This window comes from Cryptomeria japonica, chromosome 4, assembly GCF_030272615.1.
Source record: "Cryptomeria japonica chromosome 4, Sugi_1.0, whole genome shotgun sequence".
In the NCBI taxonomy this organism is placed as follows: domain Eukaryota; kingdom Viridiplantae; phylum Streptophyta; class Pinopsida; order Cupressales; family Cupressaceae; genus Cryptomeria; species Cryptomeria japonica.
Window position 1 is genome coordinate 609,069,399 of NC_081408.1, and position 12,817 is coordinate 609,082,215.

The following is a 12,817-nucleotide window of genomic DNA, read 5'->3' on the forward strand; positions in this document are numbered from 1 at the left end:
TACATAAACAGATCATATTATTTCTTTAAAACATTTGACAACCATCCGGTTATCTTCATATAATCATCAAAGAACATCCGATAGTTAATCTATTACATGCAGGCTATCAGCCAGATACAATCCAACTAGGACTCTAAGAATCAACCAGATCATAAAATACAAATCTCAATTCTACTTCCTCTGCCCCTACAAATGATTACATAATATCATATTTATACCCTTGGAACATATCTGGGTCGGCCTCATAAGATTACATTTACCAATGCAGGAAAATGAAACGTGTAACTAGGTCGGCCCTAAGAATTAAAGAAATCTTTCTAGAAAATAACAACCACGAAGTGCGATTCAGCAAGAAGGTTGACCACACACCAAAGAACATTAGACAAGACCCAAAGTAGATCCACACGCCAAGAATCACACCGGTAATCAAGGAAAACATACTAGTAAGCACAAGAACTGTCCTAAAACCCAGAGTCAGTCAACCGGAAGCGATAACTGACCGGAAAAGAACCCAAATGAAATTAAAATATGGAATTAAGCACACGAACCAGCCTGAAAACCGAAAATAAGATCTACCATGAAAAACAAGCAACTACCAGTACCAACCGGTAAGAACACAGAAAATTGCACAATGAACTAAACAAGAACAAAACTGAAAGGAAATATTTTTGGTTGATGCAAGATTGTTCATCGATCGAGGATGCTCCTGCATCATCGACTTAGTTGTTCTACACATTACACCTTCTTCATCAACATTTGTTTTCATCTCGGGCAGACGCGGATCATCCCAGAGCTATGAATATCATATACATTGATGTAAATAAGCATATGGTAGAAAACAATTAGGACATAGAGGAATGATCAGAAGTTTAGGAGATCTGAGGTTGGCTCGCATTCTTGCTTGATCCCGTATTCTGTACTTTGAGCATGTTTGTAATCAGGCATGTGTGCCGAATCTGAAAGCCTGCATGTTGCCAACCAATTTGTATTTGAATTCCATAATATAATATAAGTCTGATTCTTCATTGCCTCCATCACATTATATTGATTTTGTTGTGTTTACTCTTGCTACATAGTTCAGACTGTTCTCCTTGAGGACTCTCCTACCGTGACTGCTTCAAGAAACATATTTATGTATATATTAGACTTGAGGCTATGGTTTAAATGAAAATAACATTCATTTTTATATTATTTACTTACATTTCAATTTTGGTGAAGTTTGGGGTTGATTTGACAATCAAAACTACAAATCGGGTGTATAGTTTATAAGATAAACTGTTAAATCTTTGTGGGTATTTTAGTTTATTTGGAAAGATTAATTATATGAGGGTTTGGAATAAGAAGTGAATTATAATTTTCTATCCCTTGATGCAAATTCAATTTAATATCACAAATTTACTAGTTTGAGATGTTACATATTGGTCAAGTCTACCCATCATGACATGTGGTGGCCCCCTTTCTAGTCACACAAAGAACTTGCATCCAAAATGTAAGGTTCTCTCTCCTTAAACTATATCACGAAAATAAATAAATACTCAAATCCATGTAATTATGAAAATGAAATAATCTCTCTCTCTCTCTCTCTCTCTCTCTCTCTCTCTCTCTGTATATATATAAGAGTTCCTAATCCAAATGTTAGTACATGAAATGAAATATAAAAATAGTACAACTTAGACTGTCATGCCATGTAATAAACTTAATACAAAAAAATAATGTACAATACTTGAGTACCAAGAGAAGATATATGAAATATAACCAATGAGTCTTTGAATGTCAATGATATATTCTTTCTAACACAAATAATACCCAACCTTGCATGAAATACCTAGCAACATGGGAATAATAGGCAAGAGGGAACCTTTATGCAACCTAACATTTCTACATGCATTTCTATCATGAACATGCAATGTCATACTATCAAGATATGGAAGAGAGATATTAAATATAATTTTGCTAGGCTACATTCATTTATTTCAATGAAAACATAGCTTTGACCAAAGCACTTGAAAATATTTAGTATATTTCATAAAGAGGATCAACCTTCTTTGTTAGTCCATATTAAACACTCATCTCGATCACACACAATAAAATAAACTACTTTATTTAATAAAAGACATAATAAGCAAAACATGCATATGCTCTTTAAATCAACTCTTTTCTTTTCATGCAAATGATAACATCATGATACTACATGCATTCATTTCCTACTATGAAACTGTATACACCTAAAAATGGTCTGAAGATAATTAATTAAATATGCAATTATTTAATTAATCTCCCTTCCTAATTTAATTGAATTCATTAGCAATTTGATTAAATCCTCCCTTTCATCTGCTTATTAATAAATCTAAGGATTTATTTTAATAGGTTCATTTCAATAGTCCCCTTTGATTAATTAATTCAAATTAATTAATCCTCTCCCCAATTCGATCAATTCTTCTAATCTCCTAATTAATTAAAATAAATCAATTTATGAGTTGTTGAAAATTAATTAGTCTTTTCCTATTATTTGAATTTTTAAATTCAAATTACCTACATGCCTCCTAACTTCTAACCACCTAACCTAACCATCCCTCTAACCTAACCCATTCCACCTAATCTTGGGTTTGCCTAACCCTATCCTATCTTGCACATTCTAACCTCCTTATCCTAACCTCTTATGGTGTGGATATTCTTCCCTTGAGACACATGGCACTTTGGCCACATGTCTCCTCCCTAGGACACTTTCCCTCTCACGAGCAAGGCTCCTGGACACTTGTCACCATAGAGATGACAAGTGTCCCTTCCTCCAACCTCTTCTCCAACCTCCTCCAATTTCACCCTTGATATCTTTAGACTCAATCTTGACCGTTGATTCATGCCACCTCACCCCTGGCCTTGGAAATCCTATAAATATCCCCCATTTTGAAGCACAAAGGATCCCATCTCATTATCAATTTAAGCATTGTTACTATAGGCATATCATTTGAGCATTGCTATTATAGGCAATTGCATCTTAGATTTAGCTTAATTTGATCATTTTCTAGCATAATTGTTGAATCATGTAGCTTTATCAATCTCTTTTCTAGCTTAATTGCATCATCATCATAGCTTAATCATGCATATAATTAGCTTAATTAGTCTCTTTGATCAATCTAGCTTAATCAATCTCATCTTTGCATATCATTATCATTTCAAATCCTCCATCTAGGTGTAGTCAAGTCACTGGGATTGCTTATCCAGATCTGAGAGCAAATCCATACTCGCATCTCTTTGGAGGTGATAGGTCACGTTGTCATGGTTCATCTTTCATTTGCTTCTTATTTCCTAACCATGCTTGTAATGATATATTGAGTGTTTGTGTTGCAGCTGCAGGTATCACACTTCACAGGCATGACATTTTGGCACCCACCATGCGGCCATAAATCTCATTTTTGGCCTCTTAACATCATCAAATTTTCAATCTAGCAGGTTTCTAATCGGTTTTGATTTAGAATTTTGTACGAGTTCCCTTTCTGTTTCGTACGAGTTCTTTTGTGTCCTTGTACGAGCAGGTGAGAATTATCATACAAAATTCTGCTTCTTTGTTTTCAAAACAGATTGCATTTCAGGGTTTTCATGCTTCAATTTGATTATTACTAATGCTAACCCTAGTCTGTTTGTGAGTTTTTTGGTAGCCTAACTAGTTTTTGCAATACGATTGTCTAAGATTACGCTTGTCAAAGCTTCATTTCATCTAAACATCATGACTACTAACATATCTATTTTGCAGGTTGCTTAGGAGGACTCAACCAAACTTTATGTCTTCTTTAAATTTTCTAGGCACACTAGTTTTGGCTAATGGAAATTAACAAACATGTCTTATGTGTTTTGATGATAGGAGAGTATTCTCTCACATTTCTTAGGTGATCAGAAAGCCAGACTCATCCTTTGCTTTCAATAATGCATATCTTTAGCGGGCTTGCCCTCCCGAGGAGCCTATAAGGCCAAAGCCATTAAGGCCGGTGAGAGGGGAATGACCCAAGTGGGAATGGCTAACGCCAAGTACTCCAACCCACTATAATATAAACACAATTTGATGAAAATCAAGTCAACGACAGTGCTCGAGAATACCTCTCCTCTGTACCTTCGGGTATATCAAACCTTGGTTTTCAAGGCTAGGAGACCTCTTAATTGAGTTTATACCTCGATGCGTCAAACGAATCCCTTACTAGTTCCGATTAAAATTAGAAGCTACCTGATTCACCTCTGAAAGGGGGATAATATCTGTGCAAGAGAGATAGTAACTCTCCCAAGACACTTGTCATATCATGCCCCCATTAGCGTTTGGAGTCGGATAATACGGTGTTGAGAATCCATTGTGTGAGACTCAACAACCGTATTCTGATTAGCTATTGGGTGTGTACCTAAGTTTGGAAGCAAAAATTTTCTCTCTCAGCTAACTTCCTTAGGTAGCGTATTGTGCTTGAGGTCACTTATCATATCACGTGTTTGTTGTGTCTTCGTCCCTAAAATAGAAAAATCAGACATCTAAAAAATTAGAAAACAGAAGCAAAACATCAAACTTCAGTAATCAACAATTTGTCCAAACAAAGTTTTTGTCTCTAAACTGTCCTCTGTCGTACGAGTTTGTTAGTTTGTCGTACGAGGCATCTAGTTTATCATCCGGTCCAGTGAGAATTATCGTGCGAGTATTCTTAGCAAAAAACTTTGTGTCATCTTTCATTGTCTGGTCGAGTGGGAATTGTCATACGAATCAGCTTAGCAAAGAATTTTGTGTCATCTTTTGTCGCCTGGTTCTATGAGAAATCTTGTACAATTTTCTGTCTTTTGTCATGCGAAATTTCTGGTTTGTCGTATGAGCCTATCTAAATTATCGTTCAGGGCTATATAATCTGTCGTACGAATTTATGTCTCTATCTGTCCAAAATGGTCTTCTTGTATGTCTTTTTCAGATCTGTCATATTTGCTTGGTCAATTTACAGTGAGCATAAACACTTGTTATCTATCATTCTGTGCTTAGAGTGTCTCCTTGGTTCGCTTGGTCAAGTTAGCATCTATCAAATCGGATTCTAGAAATAGACACCTCAAGATTTTCAAGTATTCGCCTTCAACAAGTTCAAGATCTAACATCTCAAAGTGCATTATCACCCTCTTTGATAAACTGATCACTCAAAACGTAGTTTCTCATCAGGATCTATCATGAAACTACAACATTTGTTTAGGACAACCTTGTTCCACATCGTAGGATATATCATTCCTATTGGACTTGGTTTTTATCAAAATCATCATCATTGCACTCCAAAATCGAAGATCGAAAAACTTACAAACTTTTAAACACTTGAATCGTCTTTTCATGTCATATCACTCTATTGTATTTACATTGACAGTTGATCACTTATCAAAACAAAATTTGGACAATCGAATCCTAGCACAATATCTAACACACGTGTATGCCGGTTTTAACCAGATCTCAGAGATGAAAGATTGCAGAAACAGAAATAGAAACATTTGAAATAATTGAAGATTATAGAAACATGGAACATGAAGATGAATACAAGTTGAAGAGGAAATAACAGAACAACATGTCAGAGACATTAAAAAAGATCCGCAATTTGATAAATTTATGGAAAAAAAATTGGAGGGTGACAAAGAAAAATATTTCCTAATGTCAGCAAAATTTGGTGCTACACTCCCCCAAGATTTTGATGTGAACAAATTGACACAAAGAGAAGTGACCTCCCCCTTAATAACGAACAATATGAGGATATTTTTGGTCTAAAAATTAATGACACGTCAATTCCTAGTAACACCAGAACCAATGAGGAAACTTACATGCCCAAAAGGGATGACGTAGAAGTTCTAAATAACGTTCAATCCAATGAGGATACAAGAAGGGGTAGAGATGATACAAGAAGAGATCAAGATCCTCCTAGAATGCAAAATCATGGTTATACAAGAACAAATCATGTTGATAATCCTATCACAACTCTCACACAACAAATACAAACACTGCAAACACAAATTCAAGATATGCAGAGAGGAAACATTAGAAGATACTCACTTCAAGAAATCTATCCTTATCCATTCGACAGAAATCTAAACATGATACCATTTCCTATAGGTTGTGAAACTCCCAGATACAAAAAATATGATGGAAGCACTGATCCCGAAGATCATATACGAGAATTTTGCACAATAAGTATGGAGTTTGCACAAGAGGATACATACTTGATGAGATTATTTCCGAAAAGCTTAACTGGACTAGCTATGGAATGGTTCTCTGAACTTCCACCTGGAATCAGATCATTCTCAGAATTGGTGGATAGATTTGTTTCACAATACTCTTACAACATACAACATGAAGTAACGATGCTAGACCTATGTAATGCCGAACAAAAGAGTGGAGAACCTTTCATGACATTTTTACAGAGATGGAGACAGTTAGCTTCACGATATCCTCGTACAGTGCTAGAGTATGAAAAAATGGATATATTCATCGACAACCTAAATGATCAAATGATTTATCATCTAAAAATGCATGGACATGAAATTTTTGGAAAGATGATTGATAATGGAATCAGAATGGAGGAAGCCATGATAAAGAAGGGTGAGTTGAAAATATACAAAGAAGGAGTTCATCCTCTTACCAACACTAACAACAACAACATTGATAAGCCAAAGTTTTGGAATAGAAATTGTAATGTCATCAACGATGGGATAGTGGATAACAACAATGTGAAACCAAAACAACCAGTTTTTAATTTATCTAATCACTCAGCGACGGCTCAGCAAAACAACAATCACCAAAAAGCTACTATCAAAAATTTCTTTCGAAGGTAATTTACAAACATTGGTGAACCCCTAGGGTCAGCACTAAAGACACTTCTCGAAACAAAATTGATTACTTTGCCATAAGGAAGGAAGTACGAACCTCAAGTAAAAACCCCTTGGTGGAATGATAACCATTATTGTGATTTCCATCGAAACAAGGGACATCATACAAATAATTGTCAACGATTGAAACATGTCATGATGGACATATGACAAACGAATCTCATACAACTTTTAAAACTCTACTTCCAAACTATGAGAAGGGTGAATCATCAACAACAAATAATGGTAAGGGTAAAGCAAAGATAAACTACGCTCATACATATGATAATGTGGTAAATGTGATTGCAGTTAAAGAAAAGCAAAATCAAGAACTTGCTCATGCTATCACAAGAAGCAAAGCTAAAGTTGTTTTGCCGGGTCCTACCACCAACATGTCATCCACTGCAAAACAATATAATCTAGTGGAATAATTTCAGAAAACGCCCATGCAAATATCCATCTTAGAACTTTTAAAGCTTTCACCTACACACAAAGAAATTCTTGAAAGAGCATTAGTAGATACAACAGTGTCTAAAGATCTTGATATAGATCAATTCCAAACCATGGCGGGACACCTCACAACCCCTCACTGCTTATCATTCACTGAAGAAGACAACATGTCCTTGCAACATCCCCATAATGCTCCCTTGCATATCGAAGTCATCATTCATAAGACGCGAGTTAAACGTGTCCTAATAGATGGAGGAGCTGGCTTAAACATTTGTTCTTTGAGTCTAGTCCGTGCTCTAGGTTATTCAGAAGATGCAATTGATCCCCCCAAAAAGGATCACCATTAAAGCCTATGATGAAGAAGAGCGTTCCTCTAAAGGAATTGCGATGTTACCCATCAGAGTGGGACCTTTATAGAAAGACACAACATGCCAAGTTCTAGAATTGGACTTATCATATAACATACTCTTGGGAAGACCCTGTATACATGATATATAAGCTATTCCCTCAACATATCATCAATGCCTAAAGTTTCCCTACAATGGGCAGGAAATAACGAACTCAGTAGATTCAAATCCATTTCAGTACTATAGTAATCTCAAACTAGTTCAAGAGGTCATTGTTCCTCATAATAGGGAGACATCATCTTTGAGCACACAATCTAAAGAAAAATCATTTGCCTCAATTTTGTCAAGTATGGAAAAACAAATGCAGCTAAGAGATCGAGAGAATGGAGAATATTCAATATCACAATTACCACTTTCTCCTAAATCCTTTGGAAAACCATCAAACTCTAAACAACAACCAATTGTGAAACATCTTCCGATATTTGATGGAGCATTTGTTAGTGCTGGGACCTTATCAGAGGAAACAAAAGACAAAGATGTACTACAATGGCTATACAAGGATGAAGAAGTCCAACAAAAGATCAACAATGTTCGCATACCTACAGAAAAGTATGGAAAAGGATTTAACATTCTTAGAAAAATGGGATACACTAGAACATGTCCTATAGGAAAAAGAAAAGAAGGTATATCAGAACCTATCCAACTTTACACTCAGCAGGCTATAAACAAAGCAAGCTTAGGGTATGGACAAGTTAATCTACCGGAAGACACATCTTTTAGCCAACAACAAGAGGAATATGAAAACATACAAGAACAACTGGCAATTGAAAGAGAAGAAATGTTAGCTAAGCAACAAGTACAAGCAAACATGAAATGGAAAAAGAAGCAAGATTCAAATCAACAAGAAAAACAAACTAAAAACACCTCCCAAACAACCTTAATTCTCAATCAAAACAAGAAAGAAGCTAATACAACTCAAGGAGAACTCATAGCAAGGTTGACAAAACTCAATCTTAGTCCAGAAGAGGTTGAATATGAAAGAAGAAAAGATATAGCAAGAAAAATAGAAGAAACAAATCAAATACTATATGAACAAATCTGTAGATTGCAAGCTGCAAGTGAGACAGATTCTGATGAATGAGAATGGGATTCCTATCACTCTAAGGAGTCAGCTGAAGAAAATTGCTTTGAAGAAGATGTAGGAGTCGATATAGTTCACACGTATGTAGGGCAAATGTTAGGAACTAGCTCACTTGAATTAGAATCACATTCGACTGACTTGGACTTAATCGAGGATGATCAAGAACTCCTTATGCGAGGTCATTTTGATGAGAGTACCGTTCTAGACATAGACATACATATTGAAAAATTTAATACATCCATCATGACCCTTGATACTCTTGAAACATCTCAACTCGATGACCCCTTACCTCTAATCCACCCCGAACTTATTGATTGGGAAAATGAAGGACATACTTCCATTGATACCTTTTCGAATGACCATGCCATATATGTATATCTTAATGCAATAGAACCTACAACAACTTTCACCAGGAATTTTAGCACCGCATCTTCCAGTCAAGCGGGTGCCAAATCTCCTAGTCGCAAAAAGAAAAATAAAGAAAACAATATCAGGTCTAATGCTGCAAACCATTTCTTGGCAACATTAGATTAGAAAAAAGTAAAAAGAAAGGACACATCTAATGGTGAAAACCTCCTCGAGGCACCAGAAGATGGGAGCTTTGACACTTTACCTGAATACTATCAAGAAAGGTCATCAATTTTGATCGAACCAACAGAGGCAGTTAACATTGGGACAACAGAGCAACCAAAGATACATCCAACAACTTCTCTATTAGAAGAAGAAATGCAACAATATATGGAATTGTTCAAACGACGACAAATCAATTTCACCTGGTCATATGCAGACATGCTAGGATTGGATCCAGAGCTTATTATATATCACTTAAATGTTAGTCTAGGAGCCAAACCAGTTAAACAAAAATTAAGGAAAATGCATCCACATATCGCTCTCCTGGTCAAAGCAGAACTAAAGAAATTACTGGATGTAGGATTCATCAGACCTGTAGCATATCCTCAATGGGTATCCAACATCGTTCATGTTTCCAAACCAAATAAAAATATCAAAATATGCACAGACTTCATAGATCTTAATAATGCATGTCTAAAGGATGACTTTCCTTTGCCTAACATTGACATCATTGTAGATTTAATTACTGGACACTCCATGTTTTCTCTAATGGATGGTTTCTCTGGATACAATCATATTAAAATAGCACCCGAAGATCAAGAAAAGACAACTTTCACATGTCCATGGGGTACTTTCTGCTGGAACGTCATGCCTTTTGGACTAAAGAACGCAGGTGCTACATATCAGAGAGCTATGACAATGATATTCCATGACATGATGCATAAATTCATGGAAGATTATGTGGATGACATCTTGGCCAAATCATACAACAAGTAAGACCATATAGGAATACTAGAAAATATATTTGACGGGTTAGAACAGTGTAAGCTACGGCTAAATCCTAAGAAATGTGCCTTTGGTGTCACTTCAGGCAAGCTATTGGGATACATTGTTTCAGCTAGAGGTATCGAAGTAGATCCAACTAAGGTCAAAGCAATCATGGAGATGGCATCTCCCAAGAATATCAGTCAACTCAGATCACTCCAAGGAAGAATCCAGTCAATTAGAAGATTTGTTGCTCAACTGGTAGATAAATGTCGACCATTTACTCATCTATTGCACAAAAATGTTCATTTCAAGTGGGACCATCAATGTGAGGAAGTGTTCAACAAAATCAAGGCCTATCTCATGCAACCACCCATCCTAATGTCACCAATTCTAGGAAAGCCATTATTACTCTATGTATCAACAACTAAAGTATCATTAGGAGTTCTGCTTGCACAACATGATAATGAAGAAAAAGAATGATCCATCTACTACATGAGCAGAACATTAGTGGGATACGAGATCAACTATTCACCAACAAAAAAAGCATGTTTGGCGATAATTTTTGCTTCTAAAAAATTAAGACACTATCTACTATCTCACTCCATCAAGTTGATAGCTAAAATCAATCCATTGAAGTATTTACTCAACAAGGCAACATTAACATGAAGATTAGCAAAATGGATCATGATCCTGAGTGAGTTTGATATTGAGTATGTTGACAGAAAAGCTATAAAGGGACAAGTCATTGCAGACCAACTAGCAGAGGCACCACTTCAAGATGATCGTCCTTTACAGATTGAGTTTCCCGATGTTGATATCATAACAGTCACCACAAAAACATGATAATTATACTTTGATGGTTCATATACATAGCATGGATTGGGAGCAGTTATTCTATTCACCACACCACAAGGTCATACAATTCCAAAAGCATACAAATCAAGCTTTCCATGCACCAACAATACAACTGAATATGAAGCTTTGGTTACAGGTATCAAAATGGCTATAGAATGGAACATTACACAACTTCAAGTCTTTGGAGACTCTCAGCTCATCATCAATCAAATCAATGACGATTATCAAACAAAGGATGAAAAGTTAATGCCTTATAAAAAGATGGTCGATGATATCAAGAAATACTTTGTAAAAATAACTTTTCAGTAGATTCAAGGAATGATAACAAAGCAACAGATGCCATGGTTACACTTGCTTCTCTCCTTCAGATACAAGAAAATCAACAACGTTATGAATTCCTGGTGGAAGAGTTATTTTACCCTACTCATAATTGTCCTGATTCCCAAACTATCTGTCACCTTGTTGGGCATGATTTCTCCTGTTATGGCCAAACTTACACATACCTGAAAGATAACACCCTACCTCCTGATTTATCAAAGAACCAAAAGAGATTCTTTATTCGCCAATCCTCTCATTATACTCTTGTCGCAGATACCCTTTTTAAATGAGGTCTGGACGGTACTCTTTTAAGATGTCTCGAACAAGAAGAATCTGAGAAGGCCTTAAGTGAAGTCCATAACAACATTTGTGGCACTCATTCAAGTGGTCTTACCCTTTTGAAAAAACTCAATACGCTTGGGCTATTATTGACCAACTATGGAACGAGATTCTTTTCAGATAGCTAAAACATGCAAACAATGTCAGATCCATGGAAATTTGATTCATGCACTAGCACAAGAACTTCATGCTTTGGCAACATCTTGGCCTTTTTGCCAATGGGGTCTTGATCTAGTAGGAAAGATAAATCCTTCTTCATCTAATGGTCACAAATTCATCCTTGTAGCTATAATATATTTCACAAAATGGATTGAGGTAGTACCTCTCACAAATATCACAGGAAAACAAATTGTTGCATTTATCTTGAACTACATCATCTGTCACTATGGAATAACCATGACCATTATCATTGATAATGGGCGACCGTTCAAGAATCAGGATGTCCAAGAACTATGTGAGAAATTCAAGATCCAACACAGATTTTCCACACCCTACTATCCACAAGGGAATGGGCAAGCAGAAGCATCAAACAAAACTATTTTGAAAATCCTTAAAAAGATAGTGAATGATGCTGATAGAGATTGACATATTCAATTAAAACCTGCTCTATGGGCCTACCATACTAGTATCCACACACCAACAGGTGCCACACCTTTCTCTCTTGTTTATGGATCAGAAGCAATATTACCAATAGAAGTAGAAATACCTTCTCTATGAGTATCATTAAAAGGTCTTACCCCAGATGAAGAACAACAAGTATCTAGATTGCAGGAGTTAGAATTGATCCATGAATGAAGACAAAATGCCTTTGATCATTTAAAGGTATATCAGCAAATAATGTGCCGTAGTTATAATCATAAGGTCAAACTGAGAATATTTCAAGTTGGGGAACTAGTACTCAAAGAAAATCCACACAACCAAGCAGATCGAGAAAAGAAAGGAAAATTTGAACCAAACTGGTTAGGTCCATTTGTGGTCACAAAAATATTTGGGTTAGGAGCATATCAACTATCAACACAGGATAGGGATCAGCTCGAGGAACCCATCAATAGCATGCATTTGAAGAAGTTTTATGTTTGAAAAAGCAGAAAAATCCAAAAACAGTGAAAAAGCAGAAAAATCCAAAAACAGTGAAAAAGCAGAAAAATCCAAAAACATTGATAAAGCAAAAAAT